This window comes from Neltuma alba, unplaced genomic scaffold (genome assembly GCF_004799145.2).
Source record: "Neltuma alba isolate B1F8T4 unplaced genomic scaffold, ASM479914v2 tig00002945_pilon, whole genome shotgun sequence".
Lineage (NCBI taxonomy): Eukaryota > Viridiplantae > Streptophyta > Magnoliopsida > Fabales > Fabaceae > Neltuma > Neltuma alba.
Window position 1 is genome coordinate 97,922 of NW_021633079.1, and position 17,339 is coordinate 115,260.

Here is a 17,339-nt window from a genome sequence, read left to right on the forward strand (position 1 = left end):
TTAATATAATTTTATTTAAGAAATACATTAAAAAATTTAAACTATTAAAATCCAATCCAAATAGTTCAATTGTGGTGAAAAATAAGGGAAAAAATCTACTTTATGATAACTTATAATTATGAATTGTTCAGATTAAATTTTAAAAATTCAAATTTATTTATCTATTTTTATCTGTAATTATAATGATATTTTTTAATTATAAAATGTTAAATGTGAGTCATTGACGTTTTGATCCCGACAGTGAAAAGAAAAAGAGAGAGAGGAGGGGCGGAAGTGAGAAAAGATAGAGGAGAGGATCGTAGCCTGGGACCCAGAAATAGATGAGAATCTTGGTTGTTGAGAACTTTTGATGCTTTTAGGAAATTATCCTGGAATTATAAAAGACCACCTCCGGTTATTGATATACCTACTGTTCTTGATATAAGATAATTAATTAATTTAAGAAGATTAAAAAAATTAGTTAAATAAATTATTTTTAATGAATAGATAATTTTTTTAAATGACTATTATTAATTATGTGTGTTTGAATTATCAATTGACAATAACTTTTTAACATATGCAACTATTATGAGAATTATTTGAGGCTAAAATTGATAAATATAAAAGATAAAATAGATTAAGATTTTATATTTAAGATCAAATTAAAAGTCAAATTAAATGAGTTCTTATATTAAAATGTACAGGCAATAGACTTGAATTTGAGTGATGCAGTCTTCCAACTACTATTCTTGCTTTTGTACGCTATCGATCTCTAATTCTCCTTTTCTCATTTGCACGTTGAGAAGCGATACGAATTGCGCAGGCGATGGTGCAGAATTTTTCAATTTTTTATGATCCTTTTGCATTTTTAAATTGTCCCCTTAAAAATTAAAAAGATTTCAGTTTCATTAAGGACTCTTCGAATTACAATTTTTCCACTGACTTGTGTTTAAAAATGTGTGCACGCGCACGCATGTGCCTGTGACCCTGTGCGTATGTGATGATTCTTTTAGGTTGGTAAGCTTTTTCATGTTTAAGGTCTTGTATTTACGTGTTATTAATCTTGACAATCAAAAATAGTTTTTAGAACAATTTAATATCCAATCTCATGCCAAACCCAAGTTCTAAGTATAGCTAAGGCTGAAAAAATGACGGCTTTGAGGTTATGAAATTCCAAAATATACAGGACTCATTTAGAATAACTTATAAGTATTTTTTTTAATTATAATTCATGAAATGCGAATAAGTATGTAAGATGAATTTTGTTTTGACTTATGTAAAACTGTGTTTATAAGTTATTTCTATCATGATTGCAAACGGGGCCATAATTGAGGGGTGCTTTTCCGACATATAATTTTTTCCCCCTAAAAATTCAAACGTAATATGGGTTTTATTGAGTCTCCCCCACTCAATCCAGCTATCATTGATTTGGAATATTTCTCCGTGTGGGTGTGTGTATAAAAGATATGTCAAGCTTACTTTACCGGACAAAGATAGAACAAGAAATTACTGCGCAATTGAAATACGGCATAGATAGAGGAAAGTGCTCCTTTGGTTGTTCAGGTGTTTCCGAGAAATTACTGAGCAATTGAAATGCGGGCAAAAACACTTATAAATATCTTTTTACGGAAGTCAAAATAAAATTCTTATATTCTTATAAATCACAATTGAAAAATTGATTTAGGAGGTGTTTGGTCAATTTGGGTACTATGAAAAATACTTTTTAAAAATATTTTTTTACAAATCAAGATAAACTTTTCCACGTATTTACTCTGTATATTATAAAATTAGTTTTAAAATCATCATTTTAATTTCATCTACACACCCCGTACAAGCGATTTCGCATTGATTTGCTCTCCCTTTTTTCACTTTCGGTGCGGCAACACTACTCAAAAAGCAAAAGTAATGACAAAAGCCATATTCTTTTTTTTAATATTTTATTCCAAAATTTATGCCAATCTTTTGTCCTTTGAAAAACAGTACCAACCACAAGCGAGGATAGAGAATTTTTATTCTTATTTTATCCCAAGCGATTGCAATATTAATTAACGGGGGAAAAGCCTTTAGCAACTTCATTGCAATTTGTAAAATACCCCAGATGATAGTTAAAAAAAAAAAAAGATATTACATGAAAAGCATCCAGAAAAACAAAAACATCGAACAACTAGTTTTTATTTATTGTTTTGAACTTTTCCCCTCTCAGCACATGTTGTTATTGGAGTTACAGCGGAGGTGTCAATATAAACTAGCCCCATATAATTCAAGCCAGTGAAATAAACCATAAGAATATAAATAATAACTTGTGTTTTTGGGCTAACGTTCATAACCTATACTTTTCCAGAAGAATTTCCAACTACTGTTGGAAGAATTTCCTATGCCTGGACAAGGATGTTAAAGCTAACAGAAAATATTCACTAGCTGAGAGCTGTTAATTCTTCACCACTGAGTGCATGTCTGGATTACTGTTTGGAATGAAACAAATCCATAACAAAACGTGAAACTACAGTTTGTGACTTACTCAGGATTAAATAGTTATTTGAATGAGGCTAAAAGCCCAACCAACTTCTGGCATTCAATTTCAATTGGACTTAACAGAGGAAAATATGACTTTTTCATTTCAAATTGCAGTTTCACACTTTCCCATAGATTTTTATAATTAAACTCACTTTTCTATTTAATTATCCAAACAACTTTTAACTTTTTTAACTGACTTTTTATAAGCACCTATCTAAATATAAATTGTATTACATTAACTTATTTTTACTCTAATTTTAATTACAAAAATCAGTTAGATTAGAAGTCAGTTTTGTCCAATATCAATTCAAATACATCCTGAATTGTGGTAACGTATGGATAGGCGAAGGTCTTCCTGTGGCCGTCTGGGTACTTTCGGCAAATTACTGGGTAATTGAAATCCGACATAACGATTGACTTGCTTTTCCATTTGTTGCTTTCGGTGCGGCAACACTTTTCCAAAAGCTAAAGGAACTGCGAGCCAACGGCTCTTTCTTTTTAATTTCTGCTTTATTCTTTTTTCATAATTGATTCCAAAGTTTTTTGGCCAAAAAAAAAAAATTGATTCCAAAGTTTATGCTCACGCTAACGTACCGTCTCGCTCATACAATGTCATTTTAATAATGTTTTTCATAATTTATTGCTCTTGTATATGCTAAAAATTATTATTTTTTACGTATTAAAAATATAGGCAACATAATCATCAAAATATAAAAACGCAAGCAACAACTTATTTTGTTTGGAATTTATTATTATATATAAATTAAAATTCAAAAATTAAAAGGAGTTTTATTGAATTATTGCACATTTACGTTTTTTTTTTAACAATTTATGTAAATTGCAACTAATATTAGGATTATTATAACAGGCAGGGCCTTTTGCTTTAAGTAATTAATCAGGAAAAGGGCATGGCAAATCATGCTTAACAGCTAATATTATGATTATCACAACAGGTGGGGCTCTTTACTTTAGTATTTAGGAATAGGAAATGCAAATTATCCTTATTAATAACGTGGTGCCGGGAGTGAGTGGTGCATCCTTTGGCCAATTGTTTGGTGCCGAGATCCAGAACACTACCCTATTTATATCCTGCCTTCGGTCATTGATATATATATATAAATTCAATTGACTAATTTTAAAACATTAAAGAAGTTGTTCTATTTTTATTTATTATTTTTTAAAAAATAATTTGTCTTGCTTACAAATTGATATATAATCTAATGATATATGTAAGTATTTTAGAGAGATTATATGACACATATAATAATTAAGTAATTTAATAAATTTTTTAATTTCTCCAAATTAGTTAACTAGGTCATATATTAAAGACCTGATGTAGTAATAATTAATATAGTTTTTAAGAAAATGATGCTTTTAAATAACTAAGAGAAAAAATAATACATAAGTAACGGTATTTTAGTGGAAAAATAATGAATCCAACATAACTAAATGATAGCATCGGACTTTGACCCAACTCGAAACTTAACCGGCAACATGAAACGGTGTAGGTTGTGAGATGCTCACTCACTTTAAAAATTACAAAGCTAGGCACTTTTAATTAATTTATGCTTAAAAATAATTAGTAATTAAAAGATAGTTTTCATGCTAGAGAACTAGTAGCTTAATAGCATAAAAACTCCATTATAACTCGGAGATTGTAAGACTGATCTTATTCATAACTTTAAGCTGTTAGTGCTTACCTCTTTAATTCAAAACAAAAAGTATGAAAGCAATTTAAATATATAATGCATTGCTCAACATATTATTCCAAAATCCAAAATAATGCTAAATTTTTTAAATATTATTCTTATTGGAAGGTCAACAATCTATGTATTTTTATACATATATATAATGCAAAATTTTTAAACTAATTACATGGTTCACCAGCTTTAAACAATGCAACTCATTTATTAATACTATGATTCAATGCTTTCCCTCCATTTTTTATTTATCAGAGAGAACTTATACACTCATTATACTTATTAAGGGGTCGGACCAACAATCTCACACTTAAAAAAAGACTTAAAAGAAGTGCTCAATTAGTATTGGACAATTTAAAATTATAAAAATTCATTTTCAGTCTAAACGGCATTTTAGTGGAAAAATTATGAATCCAACATAATTAAATGACAGCGTCGGATTTTGACCCAACCTGAAATTTTCTTAAAACAATATTTTAGAAATATAAAAAGCATTATTCATGAACAAAAAATTGTAGCTAACATCTTTTAAAATACATTCTTCATAAAATTAACTAGATTTCATGCCACATGCGATGCCCAAAAACATTAATTCTTTATTCGATTTTGGGGAATGAAGGGGAAGGAAAATTTTTTTTTAATAAATCTGATTTAAAAAATTAGATAATTGAGATTATAAAACTTAAAAGGAAAAAAGAAAATGTAAGATGAAAGAACATTATAATTATAATCTAAGTTATAATTCACATGTTTGTTAAACAGTAAATGTTAGTTAATTTAATAGTTATGGTATTTTTGCACCAATTTAAAAACATTCTAAGTACTTTTGCATTTAAAAAAATTCATGGTATCAAAATATTTTATGGGTATATTTACATTTTAACCCTTTGAAAAGTTTTAATTGGAGAAAAACATTTTTTTTGCCGTCAGGAGGAAAAAGAACTCGTTAATATAATGAACCACGTCATAAATGTAATGAACTATTGAATTTTTTTAGTCTTAAGTATTGAATTTAAAAGTGGCATTTGTGCATCTTCTTTATATTTTGTAAATTTTTAATATAAATTTGTCAAGCCGGCACAAGACAACTTGAAATTGACAGCTAAATTTGGAAAAAAAACTTGTGACTTGATTTTGATTTTGATTTTTTGAAAAAAATAATGAACAAATTTTGAGCTGGTCATTCATTGAAGTATCTGTGATGGGGTATTTTTTTCCCCGATCGAGTGACGTTGTGATGTTATTTAATACTCATCTAGTTATAAGGTATAATTGGATCGATTTTAGTTTTAAATATAATATCTGTTTTTTATATTTATGAATTCTTTCTAAATTACTCTTATAGATATTCCCTCACCTATAATTAAGTAAAAAGGAAGAAAGGATATTAAGGAAGATGATTATGACGTTTTAAGAAAAATATGTCATATTTCTTATAATTAACTAACTTACTTAATTTTTTAATCTAATTTAATTAGTTAAATAGGTCTTATATTAAGAATAGGAGGAGTATATTATCATCAAACTATTACATCGATCATACCAAAATTAAGTCCCATGAAAATTTAAAATGGAGACATTAAATTTTGGATTGGCACGTGTGAATTCCTTCTACATGTGTCCCTTGTATGATTTCTTTCAAGTCTTTTAAATAGTACTCCTCCAGTTCTTAATATAGGACATAATTCTTGAGTTGGTTTTGGTCCTAAATATAAGACTCATTTCTTATATTTATCAATTTTCTCTAAATTACCCCTATAGATACTCTCTCAACCATAATCAAATAGAAGAGAGAGGGGGTATTAAGAAAGATGATTATGGTGTTTTAGGAAATATGTGTCACTTTTCTTGAAATTAACTAACTTACCTAACTTTCTTAATCTAATCAAATTAGTTAAATGGGTCTTATATTAAGGACCGGAGGAGTAATATTTTTTTAAAAGTTTTTGAGAGTAATTTTATAAATTTGGAGTCTTATTTATATATAATTGATTTAATTATATGATCCTTTTTTCGCAGGGTAGCTTAAATCCATCCATCACCTCATTGACAACATGAAATGGCATTGATTGTAAGACACCCACTCACTTTAAAAATTACGAGCCACTTTAATTAATTATAATTAAAAAATAATTAGTAATTTAAAAATAATTTTTATGCCAATAACCTTGGCAAAAAAACTCCACTATACACAGGAGGTTGTAGGCCCGATCGTCCCACTTGTAACCCTAGAAAGCAAATCAAATATATAATATATGGCTCAATTTAATATTCCAAATAAGAATATCACTATTCTTATTGATTATTTGGGATCCAAAACGCAGATCAAAGTAGTACAATTATTATTATTATTATGTACTTAAGCAATGAGGTGAAAATGATCAAATTAAATTAGGGGGTCCCTCACAGCAAACACAAAAACCAGGGTTGCAGCAGCTGACTAGACCGGGTGCTCTTATTTTTGGCACCATTCCTATTTCCTACATATGAGACATATAAATACGTAAGTCCTAATTATTAAATTTTTATTTTTTACGAATAATTTTTTTGGAGAGTCAATAATCCATATATTTATATGTATAATACAAAAATTCGTAACTAATTAATTGCATGCTTCATGAGTTATAAACAGTGCAACTCATTTATTAATATTATGATTCAACGTTTTTTCCTATTTTTCATCCAAAAGAAAGAAAAGCAGAAAACTGGATAAACCGTTGATATTAAGGCTAACAAGGTGTTTGGCTAATTCAGAAATGTTTTTCAGAAGTACTTTTTTGTAAATTGAAACAAACTCCTCTATATATTTATTTTGTGTATCGTAAAAACACTTCTGGAACCTTCCAAAAGTGTTTTTACGGTATACGAAGTAAATATGTAGAGGATTTTTTCTTATTTTGCAAAAAAAATGCTTCTACAAAGACTTTTAGGTGTTTCCAAACACTTTTTTTGTTCTTACCCAAACACCTTTTAAAAAGAAACCGTTGATATGAAGGCTAAAAGAAACCATTCGGCTTTAATGCTTTGGGATGATTAAAATAATTGGATTGGAATTCAAAACCAACTTTAAAGCGTTAAAACTATTAATGATAACTTAATATTCAGTTTTTCTTCACTAATACTGACAATAAATATTATTTTAATATGCTCTTTCATTTTAAAATAATATTTGAATTTTCACAAATCCTCGTTAAGAATGTGCTCACTTTAACTCCCACATTATCAATTAATGTGATTTTTTTTTATTGACACACCTACACAAATATCACAATAAAATCATGCTTAACAGCTAACATTAGGATTATTATAACAGATGGCTCTTTACTTTAGTAATTAGTAAATTAGTAGTTAGTAGTTAGGAATAGGAAATGCAAATTATCCTTATTCACGCGGTGCCGCGGGAGCGACACATCGTGTGGCCAATTGTTTGGTGCCGACATCCACATTAAGAATACGATGTTTATTTATATAATTTATTATCTTTCTCCAAACTAATTTGTCTTACTTATAAATTGATATATAATCTAATAATCTAATAACACATGTTATAATTTAATAATTTAATAATTTTTTTAATCTTTTCAAATTAGTTAACCATGTTTTATATTAAAAACCATATGCATCAAAAGGGCTCACCAATGCCAGAATATGTCTATAAGCTTAGAGAGCAATTACATAGATATTTATTAATCACCCACCAATAAGGTCTTCATATTAGCAGTGAGAATCGAATTCACATCATTGTGGGTTATGAGCCGACTCCTTACTAATTGAACTAATTCTTGTTAATCTTAAGCCATCAGTGGCTGCCTCTTTAGTTCACAACAAAAGATATAAAAACAATTCAAATATATAATACGTGGCTCAATATATTATTTCAAAAATAAGAATATAACTATTCTTGTGGATTATTTGAGATCCAAAGCATAGATGATAGTAGTGCAATTATTATCATTATTGAAGCAATGAGGTGAAGATGATCAAATTGAATTAGCCCACTCTTTATTGCACACATATTGGCCCTTTCGCTTTGTCATTGTAAGAAATATTTATGAATTCCCCCAATCTTTGAAATCAATCCCAAAAAAAATATAACCTAAAATTTATAAAAACATACACCATTAATTTTTGTTTTTTTTTTTGCCAAAAAAATACACCATTAGTAAGTCATGAACTATTAAACTCTTAAAAAAGAAGGCAGGAGAAGGGGAGAGGGAGAGCTACCTGATGCAATGATAGACAAAACCATTAAGCAAACCAAACTGTGTAAAACTTTTGCCATTTCATTGACCCTTTTGTGTTTTTGGGCTATCGCCTATCAGCAGCAGAAAATATTGTTTTTGTTATATGTAGAAAGGAAAAAGGAAAAAGACAAAGAAATGAGAAATTAATTTGGGAATGACCAGAACGTCTATTGAATTTACAAAATGCCATTTTGGTCATATGAGACTAAATTAGCATTTTCATGTCAAATAAAAAAATCAAATTGCCCTTCATTTTATTTATTGTTTTTAAAATACTAAAGTTCCCACTAGCCGGCTGGTCGCCGGAGCTCTTGCGGTGGTAGTCACCAGAGCTTCGGCGACCAGCCGATAATTGGTCACCCGAGCTCTGGTGGTCGGAAACAATTTTTTTAAAAATATTTACAACTTCAGTATAACGGTTAATCACTTTTATAACGCTATTAACAACGGGTTTTTTGGAAAGTTCAACAAGCTTCGATGGCCGAAAACAATTTTTTTGAAAATTTTTACAACTTCAGTATAACAGTTAACAACTTTAGTATAGCAGTTAATAACAGGTTTTCTGATAAATTTAACAAGTTCTAGTGGTTGGAAACAATTTTTTAGAAAATTTTTACAATTCAGTATAACGGTTAACAACTTTTGTAACGCTATTAACAACTTCAGTATAACGGTTAACAATAATTTTTTCAGAAAATTCAATAATTGGTCTCTGGAGCTCCGGCGGCCAAAAGCAATTTTTTAAAATTTTTTTATAACTTCAATATAACGGTTATCAACTTTTGTAGCGCTATTAATAATTTCAGTATAGTGGTTAATAACAAATTTTTCAAAAAATTCAACAAGTTTCGTTATAATTAAGGCTGGAGGTAGTATATGCGAACCCGAGATGAATTAGATGGAAATAATATATTTCATATAATGAATATTTAATTATTCATGTAAGAAATAAATATCAGAGATATGGTTTTACAAATTTAGAATATGTAATTCTTTAAAGGACTTATTTGCAAAATAAACTAAAAAGGTTCATATTTTGATGAATAGTATCTGGTAAACATAGTTTTGTCCACAAAAATAAAGATGACGCACAATTTTGTCCTTAAGTAATGATCAAGCTTTCTGTCATGAAAATAATCGAGAAAATCAGAAAAAGGTAATCTCTCAAATGCCGCGTGAAGGAAAGATGAGAGGGACGCTCCTGCGACCTGTCCCGTCATGTTAAGGCCTAACAGAAAATATTCCGTAAGAAAGAAGAAAGGAAGAAACTGGACAAAGGTGGAACAAGAAATTGAGTAGTTGTTGATGCTTCTCCGTTTGGTTATTTGGGTGCTTGCTGGAAATTACTGCGTAGTTGAAATCCGACATAGTTTTCTTTTTTGATAAAGATTGAAATCCGACATAGTTTTCTTTTTTGATAAAGATTGAAATCCGACATAATGATTGACTTGCTTTTCCACTTTTGATCTTTCGGTGCGGCGGCACTTTTGGAAAAGCAAAAGAAACGACAAGAGTGTGGAACCAAAGGCTATTTCTTTTTAATTTCTGTTTTATTTTTTTCATTTTTTATTCCAAAGTTTATACTATAGGACCATTTGTCTTATAAAATGTAATTTTAATAATATTCTTTATAATTTATTTCTCTGGTATATACTAAAGACATAATAAATAACTTATTTTATTGCACAATTTATTATTTTGTACGTATTAAAAATGTAAAAAACATGATCATCAAAATATAAAAAAAGCAACAAATTTTTTTGTTTGGAATTTATTACATATCAATTTAAATTCAAAAATTAAAAAAATGTTTTATTGAATTCTTTCACATTTACCCTTTTTTTTTTTAAACAATCTATGGAGTCTTACAACTAATATTAGGATTATTATAACAGGCAGGGCCTTTTGCTTTAGTCATGCCTAACAGCTGATATTAGGATTATTATGACATGCGGGGCTCTTTACATTGGCAATTAGGAATGGCAAATGCAAATTATCCTTATTAACGTGGTGCCAGGCTGAGTGGTGCATCATACTTTGACCCAACCTGAAAAATTCTTAAAAACATATTTCAGAAATATAAAAAAATTTATTCATCAACGAAAAATTAATTATAATAAAAATTTTTTGCACTTATTAAAAAAAGAAAAATATGATTATAAAAAAAATCATAATTGACATATTTGTTCAGTGGTCAATATTAATTGATTTAATGGCCATAACATGTTCACACCTATTTAAAAACATTTTAAATACTTCTAGTCCTAAAAAAAGTTTATGGTATCTGGTCCTCTCACCATCAAAGTATTTTATAAGTACATTTGCATTTTGACCCTTTGAAAAAATTTATTTGGAGGAAAAAACCCCTTTTTTGGCCATCAAGAGAAAAAGCTCGTTAATTTAATGCAACACATCATAAATGCAATTAACTAATGAATTTAAAAGTGGCATTTTTGCATCTTTTCTATATTTTGTAAATTTTTAATATAAATTTTTCAGCCTCATACAAGACAACTTGAAATTAACAGCTGAATTTGGAAAACACTTGTGACTTGATTTTTTTTTTTTGAAAAAATAATGAACAAATCTTGAGCTGTTTATTTATTGAAGTATCCATGATGGAGTGAATTTTTATTTTTTATCGAGTGACGTTGTGATGTTATTTAGTACATTGTTGTCAACTGTTATATGTATCGAACATAATAAAATTACGCCCCATGAAAATTTAAATAGAGAAATTAAATGTTGGATTGGCACGTGTGAATTCCTTCATATGTCCCCTAGTATGATTTTTTTCAAGCCTTTTAAATAGCGATTTTTTCCCAAAGTTTTTCGGAGTAATTTTAGAAATTTGGGGTCTTATTTATATATAATTGATTTAATTATATGATCCTATTCCTGTTGGAAGAATTTCCAACTACTGTTGGAAGAATTTCCTATGCCTGGACAAGGATGTTAAAGCTAACAGAAAATATTCACTAGCTGAGAGTTGTTAATGCTTCACTACTGCGTGGTGAGGTGCAGATAGACGAAAGATGAATTAGATGGAAATAATATATTTCATACAATGAATATTTAATTATTCATGTAAGAAATAAATATCATAGATATGGTTTTACAAATTCTGAATATATAATTCTTTAAATGATTGATTTGCAAAATAAATCCAATGGGTTCATATTTTAATGAATAGTTTCAAATAAACAAAATTAAATGCCTTTTAGGATGTGCTGGGTTGTTCGTGTGTCTTTCAAAAATTAGAGCTAATAATTTGGGTTAACAAGTGCCAAATATTTTAGGACGAGGGCTTTTAAGTTAGCCTAAATAGGTGCCCAAAAAAGGTTAAGCCCATTTAGGTTTGAATTAGCCCAATACATGTACTTATTGACTTAAATTAACGAGGTTGAAGTTCACCTTGCTTCAAAGGTTCAAAGAACCTTCGTGGTTGATCTGTATGTGAAGCAGGCCACCACCAAGCAAATGTTCTTCCTGCAACAACCAATGGAATTACAGCTCATGGTGAGGTTCAAGAGGAGAAATACTTATTGGATGTTTAGATTATTTTAGGTAATTTTGTATTGTAGGTGATAAATACGTAAGAGGATGTTATCTTGTAAAACGTAAAGTAATTTTTTGAGGAAATGCTAAATTTGTCTCTAAAAGATAGGAAGAATTATAATGAGTTCTTAAAGAAGAAAAATAATTACAAACCAAGTTTCAGAAATTGTTATTTTCTACTCTGAAACTTGTTATTACAAACTGCTTAAATTGTTAGTAGGACTTTTTAATAATTATTTTTTTTCTTCAGGATCTCATTGTATTCTCTCTAAAAGATAAGTAGATAGACCAAGTAAAAGTCATGGTATAACTCATAAGTAATGTCAATCTAAATTTTTTTTTTTGGGCTATCAGCACCAGAAAATATTATTTTTGTGATTTGTAGGAAGAAAAATGGCTTGAAATATATATGCGAAAGCAAGATGAAATGGATGGAAATAATATATTTCTTACAATGAATTCTTAATAATTCATGTAAGAAATAAATATTATAGATATGGTTTTATAAATTTGGATATATAATTCTTCAAATGATTGTTTTGCAAGATGAATTAAATGGATTCATATTCTGAATAGTATATGATAAATTAAATACTTAGTTATTATGGCAACAAATAATAATGCCTTTCAACATTTCGGACATGTTTGGTCGTCACGTGCGTGTACTCAAGTAGAGTTAATTATTTGGGCTACCCGCACAAGTCTGAAGAATTTTAGGACTAAGTTGGTGAAAAAAGAGAAAAATTTTAGGACTAAGCTTAAGGAGGAATTGCTAGGAAATTTCAAGAAAAAAATATAATTATTAAAAAGTTCCAAATCCCAATGACAATAAAATAACCTATAATGACAAGTTTCAGATAATAAATGACAATTTCTTACTTATTATTAAGACTTGTTGGTATTTTTTTTTTTTTTTAGATCCCATTGTAATTCTCTCAAAAATTAACATATAGCCAGGCTTTTCATGTTAGCAAAAATAAGTGCCAAAAACAAAAAGGTTGAGCCCGTTTAGCTTTGGATTGGCCCGAATACCTGTACTTATTGATTTTGCATGTTAACTAATTATTATTTAACTTACCATGAATAAAAAATAATTATCATATATATATATATAGGAGAATCAGTTTTCATTGTTTTGATTTAAGAATAATTTGATATCCAATATTATTTAATCCAAATTTTAAGAATAGTATTTTCCCAAATCTTATATGCATTATAGCTTATATATAACCATCATGTAAATTTTCATTTTGGAGGGTAAATAATCTATATATTTATATATATAATATGTGCTTTGTATCATTGAGTGAGATGATCGGATGATTCAAAATTATAAAGATTTATTTTCAATCTAAACTTGTATATAAATTTTTTTAGCCCACTCTTTATTGCACACATACTGGCCCTTTCGCTTTGTCATTGTAAGAAATATTTATGAATTCCGCTAATCTCTTAAAAAATATGACCTAAAATATATAAAAATATGCACTATTAATAGGTCATGAACTATTAAGCGTTTTTCAGAGAAGGGTTTTTTTTTTTGGGGGGGGGGGAGTTACCTGATGCTATGATGAAGAAGACCATTAAGCAAACCAAATTTTATGAAACTTTAGCCATTTCTTTGATTTTTTTTTTTTTTTGCTATCAGCACCAGAAAATATTGTTTATGTTATATGCAGGAAGTAAATTAAATGGATTGATTTCCAAAATAAATTAAATGGATTCATATTTTGATGAATAGTATCTGATAAATTTAATTAAATACCTAGTTACTGCGGTAATGGACACTAAGGTTACGTTTGGTAGAAAGCATTGAAAATGAGGGGTTGGGATTGAAATTACAATTAAAAAAATCTATTAAGAGAGTGTTTAGTATAAGAGATTGTTTGATATATGGGATTAGCCAAAGCTATGTATGTGGGATTGGAGAATACCATGGGAGGAAGTGGTATTCCCCAATCCCACCTTTATGGGTATATCTAATCTATATAACAAACAATTATTCATACTAAATACTATTTTAATGATTTTTTCAATTGCAATCTCAATCCCAATCCCTCATTTTTAATGCTTCGTACCAAACGGGACCTAAGATCTTAAAACTTGTAAGATATGCTTGGTTGTCGCGTGCGTGTCCTCATAATTAGAGTCGGTAATTTGGGTTAACAAGTGCTGAAAATTTTAGGACTAAGCTTAGAAAAGCTAAACTTATAATCATGCCTTTTTCTCTGTTTTTTTTTTTGTTGCTACAAATAATCATGGCTTTTCAGTTAGCCGGTTGAAAAAAAGCTGAAGCCCATTTTGGTTTGGATTAGCCCAAATACTCGTTCTTATTGATTTTACATTGTTAACTAACTATTAAACTTAATATGAATTAAAAATAATTATTATATATATAAATATAAAGGAGAATCAATTTTCATTGTTTTGTTTTATATGTCTACTAATTTCAATATTGTTGTAAAAAATTTTCTTATTTATCCATTTTTATGTCTTTGCTTGATTCAAAATTTTCCTTCCTTTTTTTTTTCCCTCCATAATGTTCATGGAGAAGAAAACTCCTGTAATCAGGAGCTATGGAAAATAATTGTATTATGGTACGAATTTCATTAGTTAATAAACTGTATTATATATATTTATCTCATTTTTTAAACATATATTTAAGAAAGTGTGCATATGCGCATATATGTCTTGCGCGCGCACACATAATTTCTTTCAGATTTGAAAACCTCATTCCTCTATAGGGATAGTTTTGCATTTTCAGCCTTTGAAAAATTTTAATTGGAGAAAATACCTTTTCCTTTTGCCATCAGGAGAAAAAAAAAAGCTGGTTAATATAATGCAACACATCACAAAAGTAATTAACTGTTGAATTTAAAAGTGGCATTTGTGCATCTTTTCAATATTTTGTAAATTTTTAATATGAATTTTTCAAACTGATACAAGACAACTTGAAATTGACAGCTGAATTTGAAGCACACTTGTGACTTGATTTTTGTTTTTGTTTTTGTTTTAGAAATAATGAACAAATCTTGAACTGGTTATTAATTCATCGAAGTATAATTGTGACAGTTTTTATTTATTTATTTTATCGAGTGACATTGTGATATTATTTAGCATATTTTTATCAACTATTATATGCACGGAACATAACAAAATTACGCACCCTGAAAATTTAAATAGGGAAATTAAATTTTGAATTGCTTCTACATATATCCCCCTGTATGATTTTTTGAAGTCTTTTAAATAGTGATTGTTTTTCAAGATTTTGAGAGTAATTTTGCAAATTTGGGGCCCTATTTATATATGATTGATTTAATTATGTGATCCTTTTTTCGTAGGGTCGCTTAAACCCCATCCATTACCTATTTGATAACACAAAATGGTATAGATTTTGAGATACTCATCCACTTTAAAAATTACAACCGGCTTTAACTTAATTTATACTTAAAAATAATTTAGTAATTAAAAAATAGTTTTTATATCAATGGCCTTGAAATCTAATGATATAAAAAATCCACGATAAGCTGGAGGTTGTAAAAATATTAATACAAAATGTTAGTCTGACTACAAGATTTTGCTTCTGTTATTAAAGAAACAGAAGTATAATAAGAATCTATGACTTTTGTTGCGTTAAGAACTGAAGCCGTAAATAAGATTATCATTCTATCACCACTGTTATATATAACAACAGGTGACATACATAAATATATCAACTATATATACGCATGTAAATTAACTCTTAAAAATTTTAAATAAGATGTAAATAAATTGCCACTTAAACTAATAAAATTTTTTAAAACATGTTAATTTTGAAATAGAACAATAAATTACGCGCATTAAAAAATTAAACACTAATGGTGACTGGTTTGTTTTGGACCAGATGGCATAGGTGAATGAAAATTATTTTAAAAAAAATTGTTATCAAACCTATTTGCATTGTAACAGGTGTCATAATTTTTCCGAAAAAGAAAAAAGGGTTTTTTTGGGGCCTGAGAATAAGAAAAAGTGTAAAGAACTGAAAGTTTAAAAAAAAACCAAAGATGGCTTCTGTCTTTTTTGGGCCCGACACCATAAGTTCTTTTAAATTTCTATATGTTTCGCGGCTGATCCTCTCAATCAGCAGACGCTATAAAGTGCTTTTTAATGAAAACATTTTTTTTTTTATGGAAAATGAAAACATTTGTTGCTCTTTCCCTCCACAATGCTTCATTTAGTATTTCAGGTAGCGCCTTAATTTTGGACTTCATTTTCCTCCATAATTTATAACCTTAGGCCGCTAATACTTTCATCTTTAATTCAAAATAAAAAGTTATAAAAGCAATTCAAATATATAATGGATAAATGTGCATTGTAATATCATTTTCAATGTGTATCCAGTACCCCCAATCTTTTATATAGTGATAGTTTTGTATTTTCACATATTATTATCTACACAAGTGCCATCAGTCTAGACAATCAAAATATTTTCTTAAGAATAATTTGATATCCAATATCATTGACTAATTCAAATTTTAAAAATAATATTTTCAAATATCTTATACGCTTTATAACTTCCAAGTTAAGCTTATAATTAACCATCATGTCGTGTCAATATTTCATTTTGGACTAACAGAAGAAGGTGTGTAAAGAGCCATATTCAAACATGAGATAAAAATAACTTGCATAATTTGTTCCCAGTAAGATATAAATATTCTTATCCATATTTATTTCAGATTCAGAACACGAAAGGAGTACAAATATGGATCAAGCAAGAGAGAAGTAATTATTTAAATTAATTAAAGTGACGTGGAGAAGAAGAAGAAGAAGAAGCAGGAGGTTCCTGACACAAATCCTACGGACCTACACACGCACATACAATAAAAAATGTGTTAAAATATAAATAGTTTTCAACTTCTGGCCTTAATTTAGTTTGGATTAATTTTATTGGTGAGAAGAACCATAGATTTTTATCATTATACGATATTGATACTATGATAATTAGGTCCTTGTCACCAATAAAATTTTTTTATAGATGTTTTTTTTCCTAAATTTCTCTTTTAAAATTAATCATATTATTCTTGAGCTATGTATATTTTTAAGGCCCCATGCAATGCTTTAAGCAATCATTTGGGGCATTCCAATTCTTAATTATTAATTAACCTTTTATGTACAGAGCAAATATAGTAATTCATGATATTTTCGGTCTCTTCTATATGAATGTATATGGTGTATGTGCGCGCATATTGACATGCCATGGAGGAACTTATTTGTATGTAACTTAAGCTCAACATCTGTTATGAATCAGTACAGAGGAAGTACCTTTCTAGGGGTCCTGTGTTTCTACGTCTTATCCTTCATGTGG